The following is a 12,012-nucleotide window of genomic DNA, read 5'->3' on the forward strand; positions in this document are numbered from 1 at the left end:
GCCAGGGCACCTCAGCAAAGGACTTCTGCGACTCATTGGGACTGACACAATCTGTCAATTTCTTCCCTGCAAATGTCTGCTGCTCTTCTTCTGCTCCAATCGGTTCTTCTGATCATGTGCTTGTTAAAGTGGACATCTCTCTGGCCATTCTCAGAGAGCGTCCTCAGCGCCGACGAGTCTGGCATTTCACTCAGGCTGACTGGCACGGTCTGCAAGCAGCCATCAATCATCTGGACTGATCTCCCATCTCGACTGCCTCCAACATCAATTCTTCCTGGGAATTCTTCCAAAGCAAACTGCTCTCTCTCATGCACAGGTTTATCCCATCTCGTCTTCAGTTGTCATACCGTTCCTCCCGTCCATGGTACACTGAATCTTGTGGTGAGGGAGTTGCCCTGAAACAACTTGCCTTTGCCTCTTGGAAGGCAAATCCAACTGAAGGCAATCTCAGTTCCTTCCACCAAGCTTGGAACAAGTGTGTGTCTACCATTAGGATTTCCAGGAAGCACTATTTCTCCACACTTAAGAATGAACTCTCAAACCTGTCTCCTTCCTCCAAATCCTGGTGGCGTCTTGTCAAATCTGTTTCTGGTGTTTGTTCCCTCTCCATCCCTTCCCTTACCTCAAATGGCTACACAGTTGACACCGCACGTGACAAAGGCGAATGCCTCAACTCTGTGTTTGCCTCAAAATCTTGTGCCCAAACCCATCTCTCTCTGTTCCCACCTTACCCAGTCGAACCCAACTGCTCCTGGACTCTGTGTCCTCTCCTGACAAGGTGGAGAAGTTTTTGTCAAACCTCGACTCTGATTCTGCAACTGGACCAGACAGCATCAGCCCACGGGTCCTAAAATCCTGCTCTGCCGCTCTATTTCACCCTCTCTCTGTTCTTTTCACCCTCTCTTTTGCTCAAGGTCATCTGCCAGCATTTTGGAAAACAGCAAACATTACCGCTTTACACAAAAAAGGTGAAAAAACAGGTCCTTGCAACTACAGACCAATCAGTCTGTTCCCAATTATCAACAAAGTCATGGAATCCATCATTGCTTCGGATATCAAATCCTTCCTCTTCTCCAATGGCTTGATCTCCAATCATCAATTTGGATTCAGACCAGGTCATTCTACTCTGGACATGTTGCTTCTGCTGTCTCAACAATGGATGGAGGTCCTCAATGCCAAACAGGAAATTAGAGCTGTCTCCCTTACAGTCTGGCACCACGCTCTGCTCACCAAACTCTCCTCCTATGGTATCCATGGAAATCTCCATGCATGGCTTGCGGACTTCCTCTCTGGTCGTATTCAACATGTGGCTCTCAATGGATTTCTCTCATCTCCCCTGCCTGTTCTGGCTGGAGTTCCCCAAGGCCGTGTTCTGAGCCCTGTGCTTTTTCTGGTCTTCATCAATGATCTCTCCGACTCTCTGGAAAATCCTCTCTATCTCTTTGCTGATGACTCCAATCTCTGCCGCTCCATTCCTCATCCCTCAGATTGGCAGTCTGCAGCCTCCTCACTCTCTGCAGACCTGGACAAAATCACAGACTGGTCAAACAAGTGGAACATGTCTTTCAATCCTGACAAATCTCACACTCCTACGATGTCTCTCCGAAAAGACCAACTGGAAAACCCTCCCATCTACTTTCTCAACAATCCTCTCCAAGAAGTTCTGTCGCTCAAGCTTCTGGTGCTCACTATCTGCCATGATCTTTCTTGGGAAAACCACATTTCCAAGCTGGCCTGCAAAGTCAGTCGCCGACTGGGCATCCTCCGTCGTGCGAAGTCCTTCCTTGGCACACCTGAGGTCCTCACCACAAACAAGGCTTTCATCTGCAGCTTAATGGAATACTGTTCCCCCCTCTGGGCCGGTGCTCCTGCCTCACACCTAGCACGGCTTCACGCTGTTGAAACCAAAGCTTTCAGAATCATTGGAATCTCCTGCGGTGAAGCTAACTCCGAGGGCCTTTCACTCACTCACCGCAGGCAGGTTGGTGGTGCTTTCGGCTAGTCTTCTTCTATCTATCTATCTTCTTCTTCTTCTTCTATCTATCTATCATCTTCTTCTATATTTATATTATATTATATTATTATTTTATCTCTATATTATAAAAGAAAGTTTTTGTTTGTTTGTCTGCGCAAGCTATTCTCCTGAACGGTGAAAGATAGGAGGAAACCTCTAATACAAAAAATGTCGGGACAGGCCACGGGAAGGTTTTAGGCTCGGTGGCGAGGTCGGTTGAGGCCACTTCGGCCGGGCCAATTTCGCAATTAAAAGCTGAGCTGAATTATCGTAATCAATCTTCTACGGCTGCGAGTAAAAGCTGAATTATGGTAGTAAATTCATTCAAAAATAACCCGGGCAACGCCGGGTGCTTTCAGCTAGTCTATCTGTCTTCTGTCTTCTATCTTCAATCTATATATATATATAAAAGAAAGTTTTTGTTTGTTTGTCTGCGCAAGCTAATCTCCTGAACGGTGAAAGATAGGAGGAAACCTCTAATACAAAAAATGTCAGGACGGGCCCCGGGAAGGTTTAAGCTCGGTGGTGAGGCCGGTTGAGGATGCTTCGGCCGGGCCGGGCACATTTCGCAATTAAAAGCTGAGCTGAATTATAGTAGTCAATCTTCTACGGCAGCAAGTAAAAGCTGAATTAAAGTAGTAAATTCATTCAAAAAGAACCAGGGCAACGCCGGGTGCTTTCGGCTCGTCTTTTTCTATCTATCTATCTTCTTCTTCTTCTATCTGTATCTTCTTCTTCTATATTTATATTATATTATATTATTATTTTATCTCTCTGTATTATAAAATAAAGTTTTTGTTTGTTTGTCTGCGCAAGCTATTCTCCTGAACGGTGAAAGATAGGAAGAAACCTCTAATACAAAAAATGTCGGGACGGGCCCCGGGAAGATTTTAGGCTAGGTGGCGAGGCCGGTTTTAGGCCGCTTCGGCCGGGCCGGGCCAATTTCGCAATTAAAAGCTGAGCTGAATTATCGTAGTCAATCTTCTACGGCCGCGAGTAAAAGCTGAATTATGGTAGTAAATTCATTCAAAAAGAACCAAAACTGTCGGGACACGCCCCGGGAAGGTTATAGGCGAGGTGGCGAGGCCGGTCGAGGCCACCTCGGTCGAGCTGGGCCCATTTCACAATTATAAGCTGAGCTGAATTATTGTAGTCAATCTCCTACGGCTGTGAGTAAAAGCTGAATTATCGTAGTAAATTCATTCAAAAAGAACCAAAAATGTCGGGACGGGCCCTGGGAAGGTTATAGGCTAGGTGGCGAAGCCGGTTGAGGCCACATCGGCCGGGCTGGGCCCATTTCACAATTAAAAGCTGAGCTGAATTATAGTAGTCAATCTTCTACGGCCTCGAGTAAAAGCTGAATTATAGTAGTAAATTCATTCGAAAATAACCCTGGAAATGCCGGGTGCTTTCAGCTGGTATATATATATATAAAAGAACGTTTTTGTTTGTTTGTCTGCGCAAGCTAATCTCCTGAACGTTGAAAGATAGGAGGAAATCTCTAATAAAAAAAATGTCGAGACGGGCCCAGGGAAGGTTTTAGGCTAAGTGGCGAGACCGTTCGAGGCCCACCTCGGCCGGGCCGGGCCCATTTCGCAATTAACAGCTGAGCTGAATTATAGTAGTCAATCTTCCACGGCCGCGAGTAAAAGCTGAATTATGGAAGTAAATTCATTCAAAAAGATCCAAAAATGTCGGGACGGGCCACGGGAAGGTTTTAGGCTGAGTGGCGAGGCCGGTCGAGGACGCTTCGGCCTGGCCGGGCCCATTTCGCAATTAAAAGCTGAGCTGAATTATAGTAGTCAATCTTCTACGGCAGCGAGTAAAAGCTGAATTATGGCAGTAAATTCATTCAAAAAGAACCAAAAATGTTGGGATGGGCCCCGGGAAGGTTATACGCTAGGTGGTGAGGCCGGTTGAGGCCGCTTCAGCTGAACTGGGCCCATTTCGCAATTAAAGCTGAGCTGAATTACAGTCATCAATCGTCTACGGCCGCGAGTAAAAGCTGAATTATCGTAGTAAATTCATTCAAAAAGAATTTAAAATGTTGGGACGGGCCCCGGGAAGGTTATAGGCTCGGTGGTGAGGCTTGTTGAGGCCGCTTGGGCCGAGCTGGGCCCATTTCACAATTAAAAGCTGAGCTGAAATATAGTCGTCAATCTTCTACGGCCGCGAGTAAAAGCTGAATTGAAGTAGTAAACTCATTCAAAAAGAACCCGGGCAACACCGGGTGCTTTCGGCTAGTCTTTTTCTATCTATCTATCTTCTTCTTCTTCTATCTGTCTATCTTCTTCTTCTATATTTATATTATATTATATTATTATTTTATCTCTCTGTATTATAAAATAAAGTTTCCGTGTGTTTGTCTGCGCAAGCTATTCTCCTGAACAGTGAAAGATAGGAGGAAACCTCTAAAAAAAAAATGTCGGGACGGGCCCCAGGAAGGTTTTAGGCTAGGTGGCGAGGCCGGTTGAGGCCGCTTCGGCCCGGCCGGGCCAATTTCGCAATTAAAAGCTGAGCTGAATTATCGTAGTCAATCGTCTACGGCCGCGAGTAAAAGCTGAATTATAGTAGTAAATTCATTCAAAAATAACCCGGGCAATGCCGGGTGCTTTCAGCTAGTCTATCTATCTTCTGTCTTCTATCTTCAATCTATATATATAAAAGAAAGTTTTTGTTTGTTTGTCTGCGCAAGCTAATCTCCTGAACGGTGAAAGATCGGAGGAAACCTCCAATACAAAAAATGTCGGGACGGGCCCCGGGAAGGTTTTAGGCACGGTGGTGAGGCCGGTTGAGGACGCTCCGGCCAGGCCGGGCCCATTTTGCAATTAAAGCTGAGCTGAATTATCGTAGTCAATCTTCTACGGCCGCGAGTAAAAGCTGAATTATGGTAGTAAATTCATTCAAAAAGAACCAAAAATGTCGGGACAGGCCCCGGGAATGTTATAGGCCAGGTGCCGAGGCAAGTCGAGGCCCACCTCGGTCGAGCTGGGCCCATTTCACAATTATAAGCTGAGCTGAATTATTGTAGTCAATCTTCTGCGGCCACGATTATAAAGCTGAATTATAGCAGTAAATTATTTCATAATCACAGACTGGTCAAACAAGTGGAACATGTCTTTCAATCCTGACAAATCTCACACTCTTACTTTGTCTCTCCGAAAAGACCGACTGGAAAACCCTCGCATCTACTTTCTCAACAATCCTCTCCAAGAAGTTTTGTCACTCAAGCTTTTGGTTCTCACTATCTGCCATGATCTTTCTTGGGAAAACCACATTTCCAAGCTGGCCTCCAAAGCCAGTCGCCGACTGGGCATCCTCCGTCGTGCGAAGTCCTTCCATGGCACACCTGAGCTCCTCACCACATACAAGGCTTTCATCCGCAGCTCAATGGAATACTGTTCCCCCCCTCTGGGCCGGTGCTCCTGCCTCACATATAGCTCGGCTTCATGCTGTTGAAGCCAAAGCTTTCAGAATCATTGGAATCTCCTGCGATGAAGCTAACTCGGAGGGCCTTTCACTCACTCACCGCAGGCAGGTTGGTGGTCTTTCTGTCTTCTACCGACTCCTCTCTGTCCTTGCTCCCCCAGCTCTCTCTGTGCTCTGTCCCCCAAATATTCCTACAGGTAGCACAAGATCTGCCAGCAACCCTCTTATGGTTAAACTGCCAAAATCTAGGCTCTTTGCTCACCTTCACTCGTTCATTCCTCTTTACTCCCGCCTCTGGAACAAACTCCCCCACTCCTTTCAATCCCACTCCTTCCTCCAGGTCTTTAAAAGAGCTGTTCACCACCATCTCTTATCTTCCGCCATCCAAAACCTTGATTTTTTCTACCCCCGCTAATTCACCCCAGATACACTTTTTTCGAAATTCCAACTTCTTTCCTGGAAGTCCTTGCGGTGTCCATATGTTTCATACCTCTCCCACCTCCCCCCCCCCCCAAGCCCTCTCCCTCCCACAGTTCCCTCGATGTCCCTGCCCTCAAATGTTGTGTTTGTGTTCTTCCCCCCCCTCTCTCCCCATATTGTCTACCACTCCCCTTATTTTGTGTTTTATGTGTCGGTTTGACTTTTTGTGTGATTAATGTTAGCTCTTTCACGAGCCTCAATGTTGTATAGAAAAAAAAAAAAAAAAATCTATGTGGGGACGTCCCAATTTAGAATTAGTTCTTCCGTTGTGTTTCATTGTTCTTGGGTTCCACATAATAAATCGATTATTTTTGTACATTTTACCCCAGTGTGCGTTTTGAGTTTATTCCCTACAGGGTTGAAGACCGCCGGTGAGATCGCTACAGGTAAGAGCTCGCGGCTTCTTCCTCCTCCTTCTTCCTCTCGTGTTTGCATAGTAAAAATCCGTAATTGATCGTCGCCTCCATTAAAGTTCGTTTGGCCATCCGCCAGCCCACGGTATTAACCGAGGGCATTCGCGTGACAAATGGTAGTCAGGAGTGGGATTTGAACCCTATAAGACAAGTGTTGTCAAGGAGTGGGAATGAGTGAGCGGAGTGAGCGAATGGAAAATAAAATTGATGAATGTACGAGTAAATTGAGGGAAGGACGAAAGAATGGTGCCAATGGGGCACAGGAGAAGCCAAGGGTGACAGTATTCAAATCTGAACGGGGGGAATTCAAAGTGGGAATGGAAGAGTGTGTGTGGCCCATGCTGATGTGCATGGGCTCAGGAGCTGGGAATGGCAATTGAAGTAAATGGGGAAGTTAGGGAAGGAAATTTGGAGTGTAAAAATGTAAATAGGGTAGAGTTACATTTTATTGGGAAATGTTTCCCACATGGTGGCCTGGAGGGTTATCGGGGCCGGGTGGATGCCCCAACACACCAACAGGGGGAGCAATTTGAATCATTGCTGTGCCAGGGCGATGGTTCAAAGCAAGAGGGGGTAACAATAGGGGGGGGTCTGAGTAACGGAGCAGGACCGGGTATTTATTGATACAGGCCTGTCGGGGCCAGAACCGATTGGTGATTGGGATAAGCATGATGTGACACAGCGGTTGGAGACCTGGGACAGTCCCATGAGGGTAGAGTTTGACCAGGCCCAAAGGAGCTTGGGGAATGAGGTGAGTTGGTCCGAGGAGGTTGTTGAGGTGACCGAGGGGACCCTCCCCATGCATAACAATTGGGTACAAGAGGCTCCGAAATTGCATACCCAGCAGGGGGAGTGTGTTGGCTCCAAGATGGATTTGTATCTGGGAGAGTCGGGAGATAGAGCCTCAGAGAATTTGGTCCCGGTCGGGAATGTGGACCAGCTGCAAGGAGTGGCAGAACAACCTGTGGTGGGAGTTGTTACCTGCAGCTGCGGTTTGGGACGGGAAATCAAAATTTTTAAAAGGAAAAATAAATTTAGATTTAAATGGGAATTTGATTTGGAGCAGCCTTGGTGGGAGTTGGTCCCCGGGTTACGGAATGTGGACCAGGAGAGGTCATTGGGGATGGCCTTGGCCAAAAGTTGCCCCTTTTGAAATTTGGTGATGCCAGCCAGCTGGGGGGCTGTGCTGGCAGGATTTGGACGTGGGGTCCAGCCATGGGTGTCGTGGTACGACCTGGGCCCCAAGGGGGGTCTGGTGAAGTGTGGCGTCCCTTGTACATCAGGGCGCCTGCCGAGCGTGTGGCTCGGGCCAGCAGGGTCACCGGACCCTGGTGGGGGTTAAAACCTCCAGGGGGTTCGAGGTGGTTTCTCAAGCCTGGGATGGCTTATATTGAGGACCACTAGGGGGAGGTGTTGTGGGCCGTGTTTTGGTGGTGGCATCATGGATGGCCAACTTGGGCCTGATGTGGTGACCGCCTGGGCATGCGGCCTGACACTCTCTCCCTGAGACTCTGGGACAGCCAGCATGTGATGACCTGCCATGCTGTGCTGGTCTATGGACGCGGGTTGAACTTAATGGACAAGGATGGATTATAGCCCACCGGACAACCATTGGGGCATCTGTGGAACATGATGGTGAGAATGATCTTCCACAGATGTCTCCTTATGATTTGTGGACTCTCGGTTTGGGAAGAGAGCCATGGGATTGTTGAATCGGGAATGTGTAACGTGCCGAGCATATGGGCCATGCTCGGCTGGCATGTGTATGGCAAAGCATCCTTTTGATGAGATTAGAAAGTTTTGAAATATATTTGGCATGTGTAATCTGAAGGTTAGATGCAAATTTAAGGGTGAATTTTGTGAAGAGAAATGGTGGACACTGTATAGTGACACCATTATTGATCCAGGTGTGTTTAGACCAAAGTGTTGGAGGCTGGGATAAAATTGATAGGGTGGAAGGACACAGCCTTCAACTGGTTATGGGGGCGACTGTGCCAATATTTGGGACGCGGGATCATGGGGATGGAGTTGGGGATCTGGGGGTCAACGTGGTGCTATGGGTGTCCGAGGTGTGTGGACCATGTCTTCTGGGTGAAATACTTATGAGAAAATGGAGACCACTGGAGGTACCAGCGAATGACAAGTGGAAAGTCCATTACCAAATTGTGGGGACACAACCGTACCGGAAGGAGATATTGAGTTTGGCATATGAGACACCTTTGGCCGGGCACCTTGAAGTGAACAAGACGTGTGAAAGAATTCTGGCACATTTTTTCTGGCCAGGATTGCGACGTGATGTGGCAGAATTCTGTAAATCTTGTCATTCTTGTCAGCTGGTGGGCAAAACTAATCAGAAAACCCCTTCAGCGCCTTTAAAACCGATTCCAGCTTTTGGAGAACCATTCAGCTGGGTCATTATTGACTGTGTAGGTCCTTTACCTAAAACTAAGACTGGACATCAGTATATGCTGACCATCATGTGCGCTTCCACTGGGTTCCCAGAAGCGGTACCTCTTAGGAAAATTACTGCGACAGTTATTGCGAAGGCCTTGATTAAAATTTTCACCCTGGTTGGCCTACCTGAGGTCATCCAGTCTGATCAGGGTTCCAACTTCATGTCAAAGCTTTTTCAGCAAGTGGTACACCTGTTGGGAGTGAAGCAAGTGAGGTCAAGTACCTACCATCCCGAGAGCCAAGGGGCCTTGGAAAGGTTTCATCAGACATTAAATAATATGATCAGAACTTACTGCTTTGAATTTGACAAGGATTTGGATGAGGGAATACCCTGTTTGCTGTTTGCTACAAGGGAGTCTGTTCAGGAGTCATTGGGATTCAGTCCTTTTGAACTCGTGTTTGGACACGCAGTTCGAGGTCCGTTGAAACTTGTGAAGGAACAGTGGCTACAGGAGGAGTCGCAGTGAACTGTGTTGGGGGTATGTGACAACTGTTAGGCACAGATTGGCTAAGGCCTGTGAAGTAGCGAGAGGAAACTTGAAAGCAGCACAGGACAAAATGAAAGTGAGACATGACAAGACTTCGCAGATAAGAAATTTCAGTCCTGGGGACCGAGTGCTCGTGTTGCTTCCAGCTCCAGGTCACCCGCTACAGGCTAGGTATTTTGGTCCCTCTGCCATCAAAAGGAGGGTCAATGAAATGGATTACGTGGTGACAAATCCTGACCGACGGAAAAAGCGGCAGCTGTGTCCCATTAGCCGACTTAAGAAATATGAGAGGATGCGGAAAAAATGGCTCCTATCTCACCTGTCGTACCTGTAGTCAGTGTGCAAGAGAATCCGGAGATTGAGGTCAGTGTGAAGTTTGATAGCATTGATGACCAGGCTTGTCGCAGATTGACGAACACTGAAGTGTTATGGAACCGAGACCAGAAATTAGGTCATTTTACGAGGGAACAACAAGGACAATTATCCAACCTAATTTAGGAGTTTTCACATTTGTTCACAGATGTACCTGGTCATTCCGACCTGGTATTTCATGATATTGATGTGAGGGAGGCCACTCCCGTGAAACAACACCCTTGCCGGATGAATCCTGTTAAGATGGATTAGCTCCAGAAGGAGGTTCAGTATATGTTGGAGAACGACATCATCAAACCAAGCATCAGTAAATTGAGCTCACCATGTGTGTTGGTTCCAAAACCCGATGGCAGTTTTCGCTGTTGTACAGATTTAAAATGGGTTAATTACAGTGACAAAGACAGACTCGTATCCCATCCTGAGGATTGATGACTGTATTGATAGAATAGGCCCAGCTAAATTTGTTAGCAAATTTGACTTGCTGAAGGGGTATTGGCAGAATCCTCTTACCGATCGGGCAAAGGAAATTTTGGCCTTTGTCACACCAAATGGGTTGTATCAGTACAAGGTTCTTCCCTTTGGGTTTAAAAACGGTCCTGCTACATTTCAACGACTAATTAATAAGCTTATTGCAGACCTTGAGGGGGTAGAGGCATATCTAGATGATGTCATCATGCATACCATGACAATGGAAGATAATCTTAAACAAATTCATGCATTCTTCAAGAAATTGACCGAGGCAAGGTTGACCATCAACTTAGCTAAGAGTGAGTTTTAAAAGCACAGGTGGTGTTCCTCGGCCATGTAGTTGGTCAAGGTCAGGTGCAACCAATGACAGCCAAGATAGAAGCCATTGATCGCTTCCAAAAGGGAAAAAAGAGCTTACGAGATTCTTGGGTATGGCTGGTTGGTACCAGCGGTTCTGTAGGAATTTCTCTGACATGGTAAGAGGCCGGAGTAAAGGAGGGAGGCCCTTTAACAAATTTGCTGAGGAAAGAGACCAAGTTTGTTTGGGATGACAAATGCCAGGCTACCTTTGCCTAAGTCAAAGCAATATTGATGAGCTGTCCTGTCCTAGCAGCGCCGGATTTTCAAAAACCTTTCAAGTTGGCCATCGATGCATGTGATGTGGGTGCTGGGGCAGTTCTACTACAGGAAGATGATGATGGCATTGATCATCCGGTGTGTTACTATTCGAGCAAGTTTGACAGACATCAGAAAAATTATGCTACTGTGGAAAAAGACACCCTTGCTCTCCTACTAGCCCTACAGCTGAGGTGTATCTGGGAACTACTACCTTGTAAAGGTCTTCACTGATCACAATCCCTTATCCTTCATTAAAAAATGAAAAGGAAAACTCAGAGGTTGATGAGATGGAGCTTGTCCTTGCAGGAGTTCAACTTGGAAATTAGGCATGTAAAGGGCAGAGATAATGTAGTCGCCGATGCTTTATCCAGAGGGAATAAACCTTGAGGATTCCTGTTGCTTATGGGACTTCATCAGCCATAGTTGATTTGTAGTGTTATGGGTGTGAGTATTACTCTTGGTTGTTAAAGATACTTTTTGCATGGAAAGAAAGTTTTCACCGTGTTCAAACTTTCTTCCTTTAATGCGGGGAGTGTTACGGATTCATCACTTCTGCCTTTGTTGTTATTATTAGTCCTTGAGCCAGACCAAAAGTAATGCTCCGGCGGAGGGAGTAATTCTCATTATGATTTTCCATTAGACCAATGTCTCAAGTGTCAGAAAAGGTGTGATGGACATCTGAGAACGGTAGCTTAGTGCCCGGATGGACGCCATCTTTGAAACCACCCAGCTCGAAAATGCCCATTTGGTGGGGTACATTGTTGCACGTGTATCTGGACTTCTATACTAGCTATCGATGTGCGGTTGACGACTAAATATACGTCCGATGTGTACCGTCTAAATAAAAAATAATATGAAGCATTTTGTTTAAGATTAATTATTATAAAAATCAATTATCGAAAAAAAATCATATATTTTTCAATATTTTATTATTAGACTTGTACTTTTTTTAGTGAAACAACACTGGTATGATTTTCCAAATTATGCATTGTGCTACACCGTTTATCTGTCTATAAGAATAACTCAAAAACTAAAACATATCATCCACCACGAGTTTACAACAAATAAATGTAAAGAGGCATAAAATGACTTAGGCCGCCGCTGGCATTATCTATTCTGACGATAACGCCTGTTAGGAATGTCGTCCGGAGAGGATTTTAACACCATACGATATCTAATAAGCAGGCGGAAATTGTTACATAGGAAATCTGCACTTTGGTGGCCATCTTGGATTTCAAAATGGCCGCCAATTATATTAATTATTCATTACTAGAGT

This window comes from Myxine glutinosa, chromosome 1 (genome assembly GCF_964187855.1).
Source record: "Myxine glutinosa chromosome 1, kmMyxGlut1.1, whole genome shotgun sequence".
In the NCBI taxonomy this organism is placed as follows: domain Eukaryota; kingdom Metazoa; phylum Chordata; class Myxini; order Myxiniformes; family Myxinidae; genus Myxine; species Myxine glutinosa.